Source organism: Haliotis rufescens, unplaced genomic scaffold (assembly GCF_023055435.1).
Source record: "Haliotis rufescens isolate VD_foot unplaced genomic scaffold, xgHalRufe1.0.p SCAF_1, whole genome shotgun sequence".
NCBI lineage: Eukaryota > Metazoa > Mollusca > Gastropoda > Lepetellida > Haliotidae > Haliotis > Haliotis rufescens.
In genome coordinates, this window is record NW_025963779.1 from 5,844,932 (window position 1) to 5,866,812 (window position 21,881).

The 21,881-nt window shown below is 40.2% G+C and overlaps 1 protein-coding gene across 2 annotated transcripts in view; it reads right to left on the reverse strand.

Annotated features, from left to right (window-relative positions):
* The window catches only part of LOC124150085, a 50,172-nt gene that overhangs the window by 23,103 nt on the left and 5,188 nt on the right, over positions 1–21,881 (reverse strand). For both annotated transcript variants that reach the window (XM_046521994.2, XM_046521993.2), the window contains exon 2: positions 21,676–21,715. The gene's annotated coding sequence lies outside the window, so the exon portion shown is untranslated. The remainder of the gene's footprint in view (positions 1–21,675; positions 21,716–21,881) is intronic.

A 21,881-nucleotide genomic window follows, 5' to 3' on the forward strand; every position in this document is an offset into this window, starting at 1 on the left:
CTTCTATACTATATCAGATAAGGCGCACGCACAACCTGTGTTATCCAGGTTCCCTTCAGACGCATGCAGAAAAACATGTCTTGGGACCTTGTTTATTCTGTTCCGCCAGTCGAACCCCAACTTCTATATTATTCTTCCACCACTTTTGCGCCTATTACGTATAATTCGTACAATGTAAACAACAAATTAATTATTTTTTTCTATAATCTTAAAAGTGATTAGACAGGATGATATGATTTTATGTCATAAACATTAAACACAATATTCCATTCAAACTCAGTGATAAGACGTTATATTTTAACTCAGAGAGAATTGCTGATTAATAACGAAGAAAAGACAACACCGCCCCAAATGCATGTCATGGTATTGTGACCCTTCCCAAATTTGTTTTCATGTCTTGAAAATCCCACGAATAACATCAATATTTTAACAGCTAAAAAGTGTTAATTCACGAAACTCGCTAATCTTACGCTTAGTCTCTGATAATGTATTTTTTGAGAGAAACAAACAACTGCATTTAAATTGAAAAGTAGGCCCGTGAGATGGGAGATTCAGACCCTGTAATAAAATCTAGACTTGCTTACTTGTAAATAGCATTACAGTAAGGGCTTGACAGATGGAGAAATACTATGAGAATAATGTGAGACTTGACACTCCCTGTAAAGCTAGCATGTTTTTTCACATTTCTCTCTTGAAAATCTGCGCTCATGTCACGCGACTGTATTGATTTCGCGACCAAATAGTGAATGCGACACCCCGACCCCTAACACAACCTGCTTGAAATAATGCATCTAGATAAAATATATATTTATCATTGCTAAATTCAGATCGGTCTGAGGCATACCTTATAAGGTTTTAATATACAAATGTATTGTATATCAATCTTGTCCCTCCCATTTTGACATACAGTCAGATATTTTGGGTATAGAGAATTCATCTGCATTAAAAGTTTTCCTTGGCGTGGATTTAAACTCCGAATGTTTCGGTCCGAGATCAGACGGGTTGGGCCTTTTCGTGTATCACTGAACAACAGGCCGAAATTATTCGTTCGTGTAGGAGAGTATACACTGTTCCGTCTTGTGGTATCACTAGCTCTACCAAAATTTGGTCTTTAAGACATTGTAAATCTTGAAATATTGTCAATAAATTGTAAAAAACTTTACAAATATAACAGCATGAGACACATTTTTAGTCTTTTAAAGAGAAAATCATTATTCATGTAATACTGGTTACGAAATGTGGCAAAGAGGTCTATGGGATCATAAGGGCTTAGCCAACGGTAATGAGCAGCTTATGATATATCGGCAGACTAAAACTATCATGTGGAACCTTATGTACACACAATTATGCCTAGATGGGGGGAGGGGTGCGAAAGGTATAAAGGTATGAAGACGGGTGTCTGTGTCTGTGTATGAGAGAGAGAGAGAGGGAGAGAAGGGGGGGGGGGGGGGGGGGGGAGAGAGAGAGAGAGAGAGAGCAGAATATGGGGACGTGGGGTTGTGTGAGTGGGTGTGATTGTATTGATGGTTGTTGTTTTATATTGTAAGTGTTTATTTTTTATCTCTACATGTTTTATGCTTCACAAAGTTCTCTGTGTGTCATGTGGCATATGTCATATTGGTCGGGCATTGTACATACCCACCCGGAATAATTAGTACTTTGTTTTGTTGTACTGTGCGTGACACTTTAATAAAAACTTTAAAAATCTTCTTCCTCTTTTTCTTCTTCTATGAAGACTTGTAGTGACATATATTCGTGAGGTCTACAGACAGATTAGAACGAAATGGAAACATATTTCACCAATTAAATACGTGCATGATTCCTCCTCATTGTGATTGTTTGGTACACGAGTACTCGTCTTTTCACATTCTTACATCCGGCCCATGTATTACACTATTCTTACATCTGGCACATGTATTACACTATTCTTACCTCTGGCACATGTATTACACTATTCTTACATCTGGCACATGTATTTCACTATTCTTACATCTGGCACATGTATTACACTATTCTTACATCTGGCACATGTATTACACTATTCTTACATCTGGCACATGTATTACACTATTCTTACATCTGGCACATGTATTACACTATTCTTACATCTGGCACATGTATTTCACTATTCTTACATCTGGCACATGTATTACACTATTCTTACATCCGGCACATGTATTACACTATTCTTACATCTGCCACATGTATTTCACTATTCTTACATCCGGCACATGTATTACACTATTCTTACATCTGGCACATGTATGACACTATTCTTACATCTGCCACATGTATTTCACTATTCTTACATCTGGCACATGTATTACACTATTCTTACATCTGGCACATGTATTACACTATTCCTACATCTGCCACATGTATTACACTATTCTTACCTCTGGCACATGTATTACACTATTCTTACCTCTGGCACATGTATTACACTATTCTTACATCTGGCACATGTATTACACTATTCTTACATCTGGCACATGTATTACACTATTCTTACCTCTGGCACATGTATTACACTATTCTTACCTCTGGCACATGTATTACACTATTCTTACCTCTGGCACATGTATTACACTATTCTTACCTCTGGCACATGTATTACACTATTCTTACATCTGGCACATGTATTACACTATTCTTACCTCTGGCACATGTATTACACTATTCTTACATCTGGCACATGTATTACACTATTCTTACATCTGCCACATGTATTACACTATTATTACACGGACCCGTGAAGATTCCGGGGTAGAAAAGGTCTTCAGCAACCCATGCTTGCCGTAAAAGGCGACTATGCTTGTCGTAAAAGGCGACTAACGGGATCGGGTGTTTAGGCTCGCTGACTTGGTTGATGCATATCATCGATCCAAATTGCGCGGATCGATGCTCATGATGTCAAACACTGGATTGTCTTGTCTAGACTCGATTATTTACAGACCGCCGGCATATAGCTGGAATATTGCTGAGTGCGGCGTTAAACAACAAACAAACAAACAAAACAAAACATCTGGCACATGTATTACATTATTCTTACATCTGGCACATGTATTACATTGTTCTTACATCTGGCACATGTATCACACTATTCTATATATATGTAGGCTGAGGATTATTTATATATCTGCATAATTAGATAAATAATCCCCAGCCAACATATATAGGCTAGCTAATTATACAGTCTCAGCACCCAATCTATATGTCCTTAGATGTAAGGATATATCTAACATCATCCGATTCACCAGGAAGTAGCGCGTCCTACATTTCACCAGAGATGGCAATTCTTGGCATTGTCAGCAGAAAATGCATTGTACATATCCGGAAATAGATGAAGCGAGACCTATTTGTACATATACCAGCAACCCTGTGTGGCGCTGCACATATATATGTAGGCTGAGGATTATTTATCTATTTAGACAGTCTCAGCACCCAATCTACCGAGTGGCAAAGTCTTGATAACCTGACAAAACCACGGTACACGCAAAAAACTATAAACTCATAGATGCAGAGGCTTTGCTGTCGAGTATTCTGCTATGACCCATTATGTTGGGTGTGGGTGTGGGTGTGGGTGGAGGGTCTCATACTTTTGTGTGAATAAAAACCTCAGCCCCCATCTGCTTGGAAAAAATGCTCGGCCTTAATAAGTCTTGACAGCAATATGGGCATATTTCGTGAGCAAAGCCATAATCTTTGACAGAAAGACACCATGAGAGACAATATCAAATCTTCCATTTTCAAGAGTCCATATCACTGAAACAGGTGTTAAATGACCATTAAGCATCTGTTACTCTCACTGGGAAGAAATACAACATAAACACATAAATAAATAAAAAATTAAATAAAAAAATAGATTATTGCAGTAACCTAAACTGACGAGCAAAAGAAATGTGACCAACAAACATTGTTTGTTCCTGAAAACAGACCAGGACCAATGTCAAGGAAGATACTTGAATGTCAAAAGTCATGTATTAACAACATAATTACAAGTTATGCCATGAGGATCTTTATTATAGTTTGAGATGCATCTGTTGTGAGGATGAAGGGTTTGTTTTGGTCGGGATATACAAGGATGGGGGGCTGTTGTAAGGTGCTGGTTTTAGCTTTCCGACTGCCTGTTGGCAATTGTTGGACCATTCGAAAGACGCATCATTTTTCAGAAGGTTGTATGGATGGGAGGCGATGCCAGAAACGTTTGCGATAATACGAGGCCAAACCTTAGAAATGAGGCATGTCATGGACATTCTTAGAGGGTGGCATCTGTCTTGCCCAATCTATTGTACGTACAAGGATCGACATGGATGCCATCTTTGCTGAAAATATGCCCTAAGTAGGTGACTTGTTTTGTCGCAAATTTACCATTGCTTGGTTTTTAGAGCGAGTCCTGCTTCTTTTTAGAAAGTATTGTGATGTCATCTACATGTATTCATATGTAACGCCAAATGGTTTGCTGAAATGCATTAGGAGCATTTTGAGCCGAAAGGGAAACGATACAATTCAAACACCATCGGGTGTATTACATGAAGGTGGACTTGTGCTTTGTATCTGGATGGAGTGCATCTTCCCGAGGTATTCTGCACTGCACTGCAGATCATTACACATACAAGTCTATAACGACGCTCACAGCACTGCAGATCATTACACAAACAAGTCTATAACGACGCTCACAGCACTGCAGATCATTACGCATACATGTGTCTACATACGCCCACAGCACTGCAGATAATTACACATACACATCTATAACGACGCTCACAGCACTGCAGATCATTACACACGCATATGTCTACATTCGCCTACGGCACTGCAGATCACTACACATGCATGTCTATAACGACGCCATCAGCAATGCAGATCATTACACATACAAGTCTATAACGACGCTCACAGCACTGCAGATCATTACACATACAAGTCTATAACGACGCTCACAGCACTGCAAATCATTACACATACATGTGTCTACATACGCCCACAGCACTGCAGATCATTACACATGCATGTGTCTACATACGCCCACAGCACTGCAGATCATTACACATACATATCTATAACGACGCTCACAGCACTGCAGATCATTGCACATGCATGTGTCTACACACGCCAACAGTACTGCAGATCATTACACATGCATGTGTCTAATCAAGATCACAGCACTGCAGATCATTACACATACATGTGTCTACATACGCCCACAGCACTGCAGATCATTACACATACATGTGTCTATATACGCCAAGAGCACTGCAGATCATTACACAACAAGTCTATAACGACGCTGGCAGCACTGCAGATCATTACACATGCATGTGTCTACATACGCCCACAGCACCGCAGATAATTACACATACAAGTCTATACCGACGCTCACAGCAATGTAGATTTTAATAGTGTATACACATCAAGAAATGCCCACTCTATTCTAATAAAGCCATTTTTAAGCCAAGTTATGCTGTGGGTTAAATTTGGTCTTTCCTACATATTCTCATAATTTTCACGTCGAAAAGCTGTACCTATATCTCCTATTTTTCTCATATATCTCTCCCAACTCCCAATATACCAACTCCCTCTCAAAAATCACGTCGTCCAATTTACGTCATCAAGTTGCGACCGCATGTTCGAATCTCCAGAAATGACGTCATGACAGAAGAATGTGAACTTGTGCTCAAGCTTTCTCCTTGAGAAACATTTGATTAAATAAAAACAAGCGCAACAAATGCTACTTAGTATGTGTCGGCAGCGAGGGTGAATTCGTGCGCATTATCCATGACGGTATACAACAATGCAATTAACACAAATAGAAACTCAACTAACAGCAGACCAGCGATCCACACTGTCGAGGTACGATGACATATACAGATTGACATACCACATGATGAGTTAGTGAGTATGGTTTTACGCCGCTTTTAGCAATATTCCAGCAATATCACGGCGGGGACACCAGAAATGGGCTTCACACATTGTACCCATGTCGGGAATCGAACACGGGTCTTCGGCGTGACGAGCGAACGCTTTAACCACTAGGCTACCCGACCGCCTGACATACCACACGATGAGACTACTAGGTTCTAACACCGAGCAGGGTCATGTCTAACAGTGCGAGGATCACGTCCAAACTGCCGTGGCATATCGGGTAGTTGCTGTTATGCCCATCATGCGCTCAACCTGAATCCATTGATCACTTGTTACTGACCCGGGCTCGGTTAAAAATAAGAATTGTCTGTCATGCATCTCCCAAAGCCAAGAGATGCAACATCGAAGGTCAAACTAACTCTATTCCTGAGAGACCGTGAGTTACTCGAACGTATATAAACCGAGCAGCCAAAGAAAGTCTATCAATTTCTAAAAATCAAACATGAAATCATATAAATACGTATAACGAAATCTTACCAATACAAAAACTGAAATTATCAATACTAAGACCCACAATAAATATGTGTACGGGCAGTACCCTTCTCACACACGTGTCCCAAAGGGGGATAGGTCAGCTGAAATTGCAATTAGGCAGAAGGCGACCTCTTGAACACAGCAACAACAAAACAACGCATCTCCATAACCCTATATGAATAGTAAAATCCATATTCTCGGTAAGGCCCACTCAGATATTTCGTTTGACTTCACGCTTTTTCACGCCTTTTGCTATATTTCTTTGTTGATTGTTTGAATGTTTAAAGCGGCTCTTAGCAACGCGACGTCATATCGCTTAGTCGCGATTGAGAATGACGTCTTTCATTGTCTTCCAAACAACAGATCGAATGAGCAAACACACACTTTGTTACATTGTTCTACAACAAAGACTAGCATTCGGATGAACCTACTCGTACCTTGGATTGGCTGTTTCCTCCTGAAATAATGCTAGAGTTCTGAGGGTAAAATAGGAAACGAAAACACTCGACAGATAATCCGTACAGAACTTCATCGCGGCTTGTTGGTGATTTGGGTTTTTCCGGTTCCAGTCCGACACATGCAGATACAACAAATACTTTCTCTACACATGGAGCAAGATAAAATTGAGCAAAAGAAAGTATATACAGTAAAGTACGGTTATAACGAACTCAAAGGGACTACTAATTTTAGTTCGTTATAACCGTAGTTCGCTATAAGCATATATACAGCATAACTACAGCAAATAGGCGGGACCAAAAGCAAGTTCGTTATATCCGTCAGTTCGTTTTAAGCGTGTTCGTTATAACCGTAGTTTACTGTACTTGGAAATTTGGCTTGACCAAAATATTACAAACGTTATGAATACTTTACTAGGCTGAAACAGTCGCCGAAATCCAGGTTCAAAACACAACTATGATACCCGTATCAAATACATCACCATCGAATAACCATTTCTTGTTCGTTTCAGTTTCAGCACCATCAAATAGGATTTTATACTTTCTTTCGCCAGGCAGTATTTATTACATAACATATAGAGGTTATCACGCGAATGTGTTAGGGGATGGCAAATATCCTGTATTAGGAATTAACTTCGTATTTAGCGAACCTTGGCGATCTAAATACTGAGTGTTTATTCCTAATACAGGATATTTACCATCCACACAAGTGTTATTACCTCTGTATCATATGTCATTCTTCAATTCTGTGCTCGAAAACCACTTCCCATCTCTCATAAACATTACCTAAACAAGTTTCCTGGAATATGCGCATTAATATATATTACGTCTGAAGGTAACCGATGTGTCAGTCGGACAGTGACAACGGTCAATATAGTTCTAACTACATTTAGGCAAAACAACAATTGACTACACAAATTGTTTCTGCTTGCCTTTCGTGGCAATCTATCGGTCTGTCCGCTAGAGTAACTGCCCTAGTCTATGACACGTAATGTTTGTTTATAGTCTGTCTGTCCTGTCATAACGTTACGAAGTGCAGTCAGATGTACACACAGACAACAAAAAAAGAAAAAATATAACAATTCGGACATATTTCGGGAAATCACACTGTTTTACTTTGAGGAAAGGTCAGTTGCCAAAACATGTAAAAAGCATTAGTTACGTCACAGTTAGACAATGATTTTCAGTTTATTAGACTATTCTATATTCTATTGTATAACGATACTATAGCAATTATCCCAGTAGTCTCTCCAAATTCCCGATGGTTACTTCCGAAAGACAAGGGCGACGCCATGTTTGTTTGTAAGCCACGAGTTAAAATATCTCCTTTCTCCCGTCACGAGATGAGAGGAACATGATATTTCACGAAACACGTGGAATATCCTAATTTTCATCTATTTTTGTGCAGTTTTCAAGACAATTACCATAAAGGGAGACAATTTAAGGGGAGGTAACTCTTGTATAACACCAGTTCCGTAAACGTGTTATGTTCACTGCAGTGAAAATATCACTTTTCTCAACTACAGAAATCTCAGTCTTTCACACTGAAGTATATAATACAATATCCATTCCAGTAATGTTAGTTTGCTTTAATTCATTACCTGGTATGGGACGTTTGGGTATTGGTAGTTATGTTTTTAATATTTGAATACTCACGAAATAAATACGCACGCATTCCTGACGTCATAGCACATGTATCTCCTGTTTGACTGTATAGTTTGCAAGAACGGTTTCATGTAACTAAAATCAGAAAAAATATAATCATACGTTTCACTTTGTGTCCGTATATGTGTTTTATACTATAACAAAACAAGCCCAATCTTTATAATTAGGCGTATTAAACTATATGTGATAAAGCGGCGATAAAATCCTTCCAAAGTGTGTGTACAGCTATTTTCGAAAGTACAATGCATAAAATGTTTGGAATTTTGTCTTTTTGTTATTGCAATATCTTAAATAATTGCTTTTAAATCAATATCATAGCGTCACGGTATTGTTCTGAGCCTGGATTCAATGACCATTCTAAAAGGGCATTTTAACATGTATAACTGACGCCGATAAGGGTCATCATGCAAAATTATAGAGAAATTATGTATCAATAAAAAATGGTTTATGTCAGAGAAAACTCTCAAATTTGTTGTGAGTGCTGAATATTCCGGACACTTTATAGCATGTCATTGATGTCACATCCTGTCAATATATTAAACCACGACTTGACATTACGCCACGGGATAGGGTGAGGTGAGGTGAAATTGGGTTTAACGTCGCGTCCAAGATTATTGCACTTATATAGCGACGTGCATGCACGTGTGTGTCTGTGGCTGCTTGTACTAGTCCGGACTGATGCCGATTAATAGTGCTAGCTCACTGAGATACCATGCCGCAGTTTAACATGAATACCCCACTCAGACACAGTATACTGACTCTGAGCCGACCAGTCCTTGTTTTAGCCCCTTGATGTCGAGCGCCAGACAGGGTAACAACAAGTACCATCTTTTAACGTCTTTTGGTATGACGCGGCCGGGGATCGAACCCCGGACCTTCCGCTCTCCGGGCGGACGCTCTACCACAAGACCACGGAGGCGGCTGCCACGGGATAGGGACGGGCGTGATACTACTTTTAATGACGTAGGTTATAAACTATATAATTCGTAAAATATGCATTTACCGCATTGTGAAATTATAACAGGGATTGGCTGAAATCATATGCAGTTTTTCAATAACAAAACAGCGCCATATTTAGGTGTCATCACACGATTCCGACGAACAAGTAGAAAAAAACCCTTTCAGTTCCAAACCATGTAAAAATAAAATTATAACTGATATATCCAGCGGAAATTCCAATCTAACATGGTAAAAATATATGTTCATCAGTGTTCCCACGCAATAACTTTCGCCATGCTATAGAACTCGCTCGCCATGTATAGTATCGTGCTGCATGTGCACAGATCAAGCACGGGAGCTGCGTCCAGTACAAGAATGTTACCTGTATCCGGGCGAGAACAAGACGGACAGTATGTGTTTTATTGGCGATATCATATTGAGGACAACGATTTTTGTACCCATTGACGTCATCAATTTACTTACGATTAAGTCTCGACATATAATTGTCGTGTCACACTCTCAAAGGTGAAGGGACGCTTATGTCTGATCCACATGGTGCGTCAAGATATAACTCGTGACCAATTCAGCTAATCAGAATACAGGAATTTCAATGAACACAACGAAAATTTAATTATATAAATATAAGGATTGACTGTGTATTTTTTTCGGTTCATTGAGGTATGAATCGAAAAACCAATGTGCAAACTGTATGAATCCGCGTATCAAACATTACTTCCCTGATTACGGTAAAACACAGTTGGAAAAATGCTAGTTAGAAAGGAAACCCGAAGACATGAAAGTTGAACCGAGGCGAGCAGAAAAACAACAGGCGAGCGAGCCTGCACGTTTGCTGTTTCATTCATTCTCGGCCTTCGGTTTCAAAGGGTAGTTTGGACAATGAATATGCATGAAAGTCACTAAATGTCCTGTGCATGACGATACACGTGAGCAGAAAGGGAATTCCCTCGGCTGTAATATTGGGATTCCCCGACATTCCGCAGTAATAAAAGAAGTGCGCCTCGGTGGGCGTGGCTTAATTTTTTACATTCATTGGGAAATGAATGCAATAACACGTGACCAATTCAGCTAATCAGAATACAGGAATTTCAATGAACTCAACGAAAATTTAATTTCATATATATATATATATATATATATATATATATATATATATATATATATATATGTTTTATCACTGGAGATATGAGCCCCCGTAAATATCGCATATATAATCAAAATATTTGTTTTCAAAATATGAATATCTTGTTCTCTAAAATCAAAAGTGATATCTCGTACACATTAATCTGAAAATGTTCACATTGACTAGGTATGTTTTCTGTGAAACGAAATGTATCAAGGCAATAACAATTTAATAGGATATATATCCCCATTGAAAAGTGTATCCGCGAAACATGAATTATTTAGCTGCATGGGTGCGCACGTTCGTGCTTGCGCGTGTCATTATAGTTTTCATTCATGAATGGTTATTAGTATGCGATGTGGCAGACCTAATAACAGTTTCATAAACCTGACATACCTTTAAATGATGAAATTTTACAAAAATAGAATGTAACTGTATGTACCAATTTCGAGTATAAACCTTCTCAACTCTATACAAAAGTTGTCCACCATTTGGACATGTCTGGTAATTTTCATACCACCATTACAAAGTGTTATCAACTTTAAACTTTCCAGTGGCCAGTAAAGGACTTTTTCTACCCCCTCCTCTTATTTACCCAAATGAAAACCTTTGACAAAAACATTTTAAGGCAATAGCACACTGTATCGGGGGACTTATTTAGTAGCCCACACAGTCAGTTCCCAGCAGTTATCCAGTATATATCGTAATACTAATGACATATTAGGCCACACATGTATATATAGGTTAGTTATCGAGGACAAGGACACATAGTTCCACCAAACGATTGCCGTGTCTATGTTCAAGTATGGGATTACCATCGTCCTAGTGTCTAATCGACGACATACCCCATGGTCCGAGTGGACCAACCTACTGAAAGCATGGTCAACATTGGCACCGAAAATGTTGTAAAATTGTTCTATAATCAAGGTAAATTAACGCGGTCGTGCATTAACTAACTGAATGACGGAACTTTCCCCCTTTTATTTACCGTGATGAGAGAACGATTTTATGATAAACATGTGTCGCCATGCAGAGGGATTCTAAGCCGCAAAGTCAGTGCCGAAGGCTAACGAATGTTGTCTTCTGAAACGACCTACCTACCTACCTACCTACCTACCTACCCACTTATCTACCTACCTACCTACCTACCTACCTACCTAAATACCTACCTGCCCACCCACCCACCCACCCACCTACCTACCCACCTACCTAACTACCCACCCACCCACCTACCTACCTACCCAAAGCCCACCTACCTACCTACCTACCTACCTACCTACCTACCCACCCACCTACAGTAACCGCAGATATACTTGAGTACACATCTGTATAGCCAAGCCTTCTCGAAACCCCACTGGTTTCAGCAGATGTTTTGAGCAATGGCGACAGATGTCCAAAGAATAAAAACCATATATTGCTAGTTTATATCCATCGGGACTGAAAGCCCACGCGAGCTGGTGTCCTCGCAAGTCACTGTAAGCGGCCATATATATTTTCTATTTTTACTATAATGAAGTTCAAATTTTATAATGGCCAAGGCGACCATATTAAAATTCTAATATGGCAGCCACGTCATGTTTGATTAAATTTTTTATTTTTTTCCCCTCTTCAAAGTTTACAGGATATTCACCCTATGTGGGCATCTTGATAAGAAATCAAGCATTGCTAATTAGCCATTATAGAAATGAGGTGAGGTGAGGTGAGGTGAAATGGGGTTTAACGTCGCGTACAAGATTATTGCACTTATATAGCGACGTGCATACACGCGTATGTGTGTGGCTGCTTGTACTAGTCCGGACTGATGCCGATTAATAGTGCTAGCTCACTGAGATACCATCCAGCAGTTCAACATGAATACCCCACTCAGATACAGTACACTGACTCCGAGCCGACCAGTCCTTGTTATAGCCCCTTAATGCCGAGCGCCAGACATGCAGGGTAGCAACAAGTACCATCTTTTAACGTCTTTTGGTATGACGCGGACAGGGATCGAACCTCGGACCTTCCGCTCTCCGGGCGGACGCTCTACCACTAGACCACGGTGGCGGTCTTAAAGAAATGAACAAAATCAGGACTCATGTGGTTATTGTGCGTCTATGTTACCTCCTACTTTCTGTGTGCAGACTGCACTGTCGGTAGGCTCAGATGAACCCATAAAAGGTCACTCTGGAGTGTACTCGTGAAGAATAGGTCTTTAGCTACATATGTTTCTCGCAAGAGTCGACTATGCTTGTCCTAAGAGGCGACTGACGGGATCGGGTGGAAAGGCTCGCTGATGCATGTCATCGTATCCCAATTGTGTGGACCGATGCTTATGATATCAATCACTGGTTTGTCTGGTCCAGACTCGATTATTCACAGAGCGTCGTCACATAGCTGGAGTATTGCTGAACAAACAAACAAACAAAGTCACTCTCGAGTGATTTCAGCCTTGGCCTAAATCAAGCTTTCAGCCAAGGCCAAGGTCACTCCCCTCTACAAGGCTCAAATTACTCACTCGAGGCTCAGATCAATTCCAGTTGGGCTTAAATCAATCCTCTACATTTTAATAATATTCTACTGTTATAGTCACAAGTGTCAATTTCCTAATCACTATTAATCGAGTTTGGTTAAGTTGTACATTTTTGTGTTGATATGGTACGACGTGCATTGTAAGTCCTGGTAGTATAGGTGTTATGCAGTGTGTGATTCTGAATTGCACATCTAATTTCAATATATATTATACATTTGATCTATTTTTGACTTATTGCGTAATGTCGAGAGTGACTTTGTTTGTTTGTTTGTTTGTTTGTTTGTTGTTTAACGGCGCACTGCCATATTCCAGTTATATGACGGCGGTCTGTACATAATCCAGTCTGGGCCAGACAATCCAGTGATTAACATCATGAGGATCGATCCGCGCAATTGGGATACGATGACATGCATCAACAAAGTCAGCGAGCCTGACCACCCGATCCCGTTAGTCGCCTTTTACGGACAAGCATAGTTGCCTCTTACGGCAAGCATGGGTTGATGAAGACCTGTTCTACCCCGGATCTTCTCGGACCTATTGCGACAAGCATAGTTGCCTCTTACGGCAAGCATGGGTTGATGAAGACCTATTCTATCCCGGATCTTCACGGACCTATTGCGACAAGCATAGTTGCCTCTTACGGCAAGCATGGGTTGATGAAGACCTGTTCTACCCCGGATCTTCACGGACCTATTGCGACAAGCATAGTTGCCTCTTACGGCAAGCATGGGTTGATGAAGACCTATTCTACCCCGGATCTTCACGGACCTATTGCGTAATGATATCCTCTTTATTGAAACAGTGTTTAAATTCTGAACATGTTTAGATTATTGGGATGTTGTTATTAGGTGGTGTTTGGGCTGTGAGACGACAGCTCATGTGTTTAGACCTAAATGCGTTTAGATAGAACACATCAAATGTGTATTCCGTTTAGGATTTAAACACATTCCAATCATGTTTAGATCTAAACATGTCTTGTCCGTGTTTGCATCCTAAACACATTTTTACAGCGCATGTACGCATCTTACACAATGTTATTGCAATAAACTATTTCTATTTTATGTATAATATGCTTGGCATTCTAAAATTTAAAGCTAACATGTTTAATTTTGTTTAACTTTTTTCTATAATTTCTACCCAAAAATGTTACTTTTTTTATTTTTCAATTTCTGCGAAACTGTCTACCTTTTAGACTCTTATAAACAGATTTTTATCAGGGTTTTATATTCATGTGTATTTTTTTTCAATCGCAAGCACTTGTTACCTGTTTCATTACTCATTATTATTACATTCAAATCATATGACATTGTTTGTGTGACCTTGTCATGACATATACATCTGTGTACAGTGACGACTTGTTTGTTGGAAACATACGTGTTTATAAATGCTACATCCCTCTGTCATGCCACGTTTTTACAACTGATGTTTTCAGATATGTAGTGATAGCGCTCCTCCAAGTTGTGACCCCATGTTCAGGACGGCTGAGGTTGTATTTGTCCCAGAAAGCGACATAACAACAATTTGTATTACAGTCGCCTACAAATTCTGCTGTAAAATTAAAAAACTTTTGCGGCTAAAATAAAAAATTCTGTGGTAATTTCAGAAATTAAAAACAACAATTTCCCCTCAAAAATTAATTCAAACCAATATGCATTGTGTCACTGATATGTATATATGATGAGATGTAAAGATGTAAACAGTTTATGTAGTCATAATACCACAAAAACGTTTAAATGTGAGAATTATTTATTTTAAATTTTGTTTTATTGTATGTGTTATTCATATTTTGTGGATTTGAATCGCATGTTGGGGCATCATTCGAGAAGAAAATTTGAAAGAAACGCTTGAAAATAATGAAGATTACTGTACACAAAGGCAAATTTCGTGATTTTTCGCCAGCTCTACGTCCAATTATATTTTCTCCAAATCTTTGAGCTATATCGGAATTACCGATTTCGTCTGGGGCTGATAGTATTAGCAGAGTAAAGTACGTCTGAAGATGCACAATATCAATTACATTTAAGGAAATAGTAGTAGCACATGCATATGAAATATAAACACCGCTAGGACTTTTGTGGAGGGCACATGTGTCATTCAAACAACACGCACACCCCACGTCAACAACCACATACGCCTCCACCATAAAGGTAAAATGTACACACAAACATACAATCAACCGTGGACGTTTGAAATACTACGTTGAGCGACTTGACATGGGGGCGTCATTTGGGCCTACGAGGGAGGAGCGATCTGATCCTTGGGGGAGTGCCCTAAGCCTTGGCCCCAAAACACTAAAGAGTGATCTCAACCTGGGCCAAAGTCACTCTAGGGTGATCTCAGCCTAGACCCAAGTCACTCTAGGGTGATCTCAGCCTAGATCCAAGTCACTCTAGGATGATCTCAGCCTAGACCCAAATCACTCTAGGGTGATCTCAGCCTAGACTCAAGTCACTCTAGAGTGATCTTAGCCTAGACCCAAGTGTCTCTAGAGTGATCTTAGCCTTGACACAAGTCACTCTAGAGTGATCTCAGCCTAGACACAAGTGTCTCTAGAGTGATCTCAGCCTAGACCCAAGTGTCTCTAGAGTGATCTCAGCCTAGACCCCAGTCCCTCAAGGGTGATTTGTGACGGCGATTGATTTAGGTCTTCTACACTTCTTATGTTCTGTGAAATTCATTGTGTAAAATAACTGAGGAATGAACGTCCAAGACAAAAATTTCGTCATCTTGGGCTCCAAAGCTTCTGAGCTTCAGATCTGACCTCCACTTGTGATCAGAAACGCTCCAGATTAATCATCTTTCGTGAGACTTAAGATCGCTTTGAAGCAGACCCACAAACGATTTGGAACCATGTTTGGGTTTCACCGATTTTAGTCAGAGACTAACAACAGCCAATTTGATGCTGTTTAAAACATCTGATTCTATGTCTGTTCCATCAGCTGGCAAGGTGGTTGATTCTCGTTTCTGGGATTGCAAAGGAACCTTACTGGTGGACTACATCCTGAAAGATCAGACCATTAAAAGCCAACATTGTGCTAACCTGCTGAGGCAACCGCTTGAGAATATCAAGCCTAAACTTCGTGGAAAACACTCAAAAGGTGTGTAGTTCCACGGGACAATGCAAAGTGCACAAGTCTGCTGTCGTCATGGCTGCAGTGCGTGACTATTGGACATGATCCTTATTCACCAGATTTGGCACCACCAGATTTCAACACCTTCCTTTATAGACAGAACTGCCTGACCACCATTATGAAAATAGGGATGACGTCATTTCTGCTGTGGAGAACGTCTTACACTACCACGAGGACGCCTTCTTTCTACACCAGTGGGATCCAGGCACTCGAACATCGTTGGCAAAAGTGTTGGTTTGGTTTGTTTTACGCCGCACTGTAGAACTTGTAGAGGATTATGCTGAAACATATCAGCAACCTCTCCACGAACACAGTCCATCATAGGTAGGCTCAGAACTTTTCAGCCATCCCTCGTATATATGGCCATCATTAAGCCATTTGGGTTGAAAAGAATAAAAGTCTTATTTTCATCAAAAGTCATATTCCACTGTCATAAAAAACAGTATTTTCACTAGTATGAAAATGAAAATATTTTCATGGCCCTGTGATGACGAAACTAGTTTCATCCAGAGTTACCGCCCTTAAAAGTTGTCTCCCTTGGTTCGTCTGCTAGCGTAAAACCGGAACAAAACAAGATGAGTAACAACCTTTCCCCTTTTGATATTGACTTCTTGATGTCATATAACTTTCATATTACAAAACACTAACACCATGCTGTCTGTTGTGTTCTTGTTTGACTTAAGTATCAGAAACTTGCGACGAAGCGGGTCACTATAACCTTTGCCATGATTTTCGCTTTTTTGCATACATGTATTCGTACGCTTTGCCACTGGTGTGCCACGTACAGCTTTAATATATTATTTTAAGGTTTAATGTTCTTCCAAATGTGGAGAGCCAACAATAATTATTAAAAATTGTTTAAAAAAAACAAAAAAACATTGTGCGTGTTTCTGTTTGTTAAGTTTTAATGCGGAACTATTTTGTGCACACGCTATCCACCAATGTGAATACTACTTGACCAGCTGTTGACAAATCTTCGAAAAGGGGGAATTTTTGAGTCAGAATGTATATAATAAATATACTATTTTATGTTTTTTTCATACCATATTTTCACGAGTTGCGAATCTCTATAAAATGTGGTTGTTAGTCGTTGGACAGAACACATGTTCCGTTTTTCACTATGCTGTAAATCATTACTTTGATTTGACGTATACGCTTTGAACCGCATGCTTCAATGCATTCAATGCTTCACTTAAAATGCATTCCTTCCCACTGTATGCATCATCTCCTAAAAAATAACTGGACCAGTGAAGCTGAAATTCCAGATGCCTGTTCCAATGACATCTGGATTCTTTAAGAGGTTAGCTCACTATCTTAAGTCAAATCTTTTGGCTATGGTTCTTCTCTGCGTTACGATCTGGGGACATCTCCATTAGAGGTCACGTAAGGTGAGCCCTGAGCGAACTATAACCGTCCAATTTAAATAAGGACGTGTGTCTCGATGTGCGCATTTCACACAAGACAACCTACAATGAACACAAATATTCCTTCAAAGGTACTCCCTTTTTGGTGTTGATGACATGGCGCTCAGAAATGACAGGGAGTAAAATATTTGATTTCAATTAGATAAAGAGGATTAAATCTGGTTTCAATATGCCGCCACAGCAGCCATATTGGAATACCTACTTTAGCCAAAACTCAGCAATTTGTTTGTTTGTTTGTTTGTTGTAATATTTCAGCTATATAACGGCGGTCTGTAAATGATTGAGTCTTGACCAGACAATCCAGTGTATGACATCATGAACATCGATCCACGCAATTGGGATACGATGACATGCATCCACCGAGTCGCCTCTTACAGCAAGCACAAAAGAGATGTTACAAATGTAATGAAATGTGGTGTATGTTTAGTGAGCAGCGGTGCCGTTTTTCGCGTTATGTTAAGGTTAAACCTAGATTTGACCTTCGTGTTTGACATTGCTCTTAAATTCTCTCCAAATGCACTTTAGTCTCAGTAAATATCTCCGGTCTAAAACATCCCGCACGATGCTAAACTTTGGTGTTTATGTTTCTTCTTTTGATGACATCATATTTTGTTATAGAATTAAGTGATAGGTTTTTTCCTCACTATTCGACCGCCTCCGTGATCTAGTGGAGAGCGGAAGATCCGGGGTTCGACCCCCGGTTGCGTCATACCAAAAGATGTTTAAAGATGGTATTTGTCACTTGTTACTTTGTATTTATCTGACGCTCGGCATGAAGGGGCTAAAACTAGGACTGGTCGGCTGGGAGTCAGTATACTGTATCTGAGTTTCAAATCACCTCACCTCGATAGTTGTGTAGAAACATATCAATGTTAACAACAACTTGTGTTATGTGTTATTTTAAGCTGTCGACAACCTATCCAGGTGAGCTACAGTGCCTAAGCACTATTTTTAAGATAATCTGTCCGATCTTTATCATGCTTATCTTGTTCATCAATTCAACTGCTTTAATTATAATAATTTTTATCCAACATTAACTTAGGAACGAGATGTAAATCTTGTATTTTCAAATCAATGATTACACATTGTCCATTTCTAGTTTGTAAGGTATAAAGAAGAATATGCAAGTCACTAAAGATAATACAAACTATAACCAATAACTCCACACCAATGTACATGTATTAGGTAAATCTGCGTGTGTGTTTGGGGGGGGGGGGGGGGGGGGGGGGGGGGGGGGGCTATTATCTGTTTAACGCCACACTCAGCAATGTGGCCCGTGAAGATCCGGGGTAGAATAGGTCTTCAGCGACCCATGCATGCCGTAAAAGGCGACTGCGCTTGTGGTAAAAGGCGACTAAAAGGATCGGGTGGTCAGGCTCCCTGACTTGATTGATACATGTCATCGAATCCAAGTTGCATGGATTGATGCACATGATATCAATCACTGGATTGTCTGGTCGTGACCGCCGTCATATAACAATATTGCTGAGTGCGGCGTTAAACAACAAAGAAACAAACACTCAGCAATGTCAGAGCAACATGACGTATATGACGACGTTCCTGTGCATACGTTAGTTTGGACCGGACAATCCGGTAACAGATATAACGAGAAACGCCTTGCGCCTTAGGGGTACGCTGACACGCCATCAATCAAGTCACCAAGCCTGACCATCAGATCCACCTAGACTCCTCTCACGACAAACACGGCTGCTGGGGACCAGAATCCCCAGGATGCTGCATTATGAGCATCGTGCTCATCGATATGCATGAAGCGGGTCATATACAAACACTGGAAAAGACATCCAACATCATACAAGCACATTTCAACATATATTAAGAAAGCACGTACACTGGTTTATCTACAGCTATGAATACTAACCTAAATGGGTCTTTTTAGGTTACTTGATGGCCAACTGCAGTTCAGGTTGATGCATACAAAGTGAATACTACTTTCGTGAGAACATGCGCTCGTCACGCCGAAACACAGATTCGATTTCACACAATGCAATGAACGCAATGGGAAACCCTCTTTATGAATTACCACCGTGATGTCCCGAACCCAGAATGGCTTTTGATATTTTTATTGTATTTTGTTTGTTTTTTGTTGTTGTTTTTTGTTGTTGTGTTTTTGGAGAGGGCCCTTTACATTACCTTACTGACTATATCGTTATACGGGTGTATGTTTATCCATATCACTGAGGAAAAGTGTAAGAAAAGGACAATAGTTAGCGATGGCTATTTATATTTCGGTATTTCAGCCTCTGCTGGGGGGCACGGGTGGCCCAGTCGTCCAAGGCGCCGCAATTCGCTGTGCAGAGTTGCGTCCCTTGGGCACGTCAGAAACCTATGATTGTGGGTTCGAATCCCGGTTCGCCCCGATTATGTTTCTAGGTTGTCAGCACCTCACCCGTGCTCGTGGGTTTCACCGAAGTGGTAAACGTCTGAGACCTGCATCACTTCGAGTTTATCTCCCACATTAAGCTGACATGTCGTGATATAATGGAATACTGTTAAAAGCGACGTTAAACCAAACTCACTCACTCACTCACTCAGCCTCTGCTGTTCATTTTGATTGGGGAAAATAGCACAAATTGATCTTATTGACAATGGCCCTCTCACAGTTTTGTCCTGATAGATGGTCTGCATGTGCAGTTGGCAGAAACATCTAGTACTGATAGAGTATTCCAAATGTGTTAGACAGTATTGATTTTGTTTGTTTGTTGTTTAACACCGCAGTTCCAGCTATATGACGGCGGTCTGTAAATAATCGAGGCTGGACGAGACAATCCAGTGACTGACACCATGAGCATTGGGATACAATACCTTGCATCGAATAAGTCGGCGAACATGACCACCCATCCCGTTAGTCGCGTCTTACAAGCATGGGTTGCTGAAGTGCAGTTCCAACCCGGATCTTAACAGGTATATACGCTTTGTTTACGGACATGTAGTCATAATAGATTTAAATAAATAAACAAGTAAATATCTTCACAGTTTGTTATGTATATAGAACAGACTGTTGTCTAGAACATACTAACATTCGCCTGATGAATGAGGAAGCATATACTCCGAAACGTTGTGTTCCTCATAATAAAGAAGTTGACATCCTTATACTCTCTTCCTTCACCTGATGAAGGAGTAAGCATATACTCCGAAACGTTGTGTTCCTCATAATAAAGAAGTTGACATCCATATATTCTCCTCCTTCACCTGATGAAGGAGTAAGCATATACTCCGAAACGTTGTGTTCCTCATAATAAAGAAGTTGACATCCATATATTCTCCTCCTTCACCTGATGAAGGAGTAAGCATATACTCCGAAACGTTGTGTTCCTCATAATAAAGAAGTTGACATCCATATATTCTCCTCCTTGTGTGTATCACTTCTAAATGCCTTACAAAGACCTGATACTAACAGTCGTAGGTAGAAGCAGAGTAAACACTTTCAAGGCGATGCTTCCTGCATGAAATTAAAATCAGGGGAGATAACAAAACATGACACGTAGGTGTTATTGAGTGTTGACAGTCATATCTAACTTAAATACAGTATACATTTTATTCATGCAAATCCCACTTTTAATATTTAGCTAAGTACTGAACTACACGAATCGTCGAGTGGAAGAAAACACCTGTTGGAGTGGCTCTGGTCGGAACTTCCCTGTGATTTCTACGATAAACACTTTTCACCTTTGTTTCGAACAGATGCGTGGGAAGATAACACTTAAATCGCTGCTACAATCGTGTTTGCATTATATGACCAAACAGAAGCAGCCTCACACAGTCTAATCTTTTTTCATGACAAAACGCCGGAACCAAGTACACCCTAAGAACGTTTTCTTCTTGTGGCACTCGGGCCGGTCGGGTAGCCTTGTGGTTAAAGTGTTCGCGCGTCACGCCGAGGACCCGGGTTCGATTCCCGACATGGGTACAATGTGTGAAGCCCATTTCTGGTGTCCCCCTTCGTGATATTGCTGGAATATTGCTAAAAGCGGCGTAAAACCATACTCACTCTTGTCGCATTCTGAAGTATCCGATCCGAAGATGGCCTCCTGTAAAAAAATGGAGTAATTTAAGGACCATACAAAGCGAGATTGACCTCCCGATCTGGTTCGTCACCTCATGCATCAAGCACAGCTTGTCCAAATGCATGGGGTCCTCACAGAAAGATGAGGTCACAGTGCCCCTTTTCCAAGTGAAATACATAGTGCTTCACCG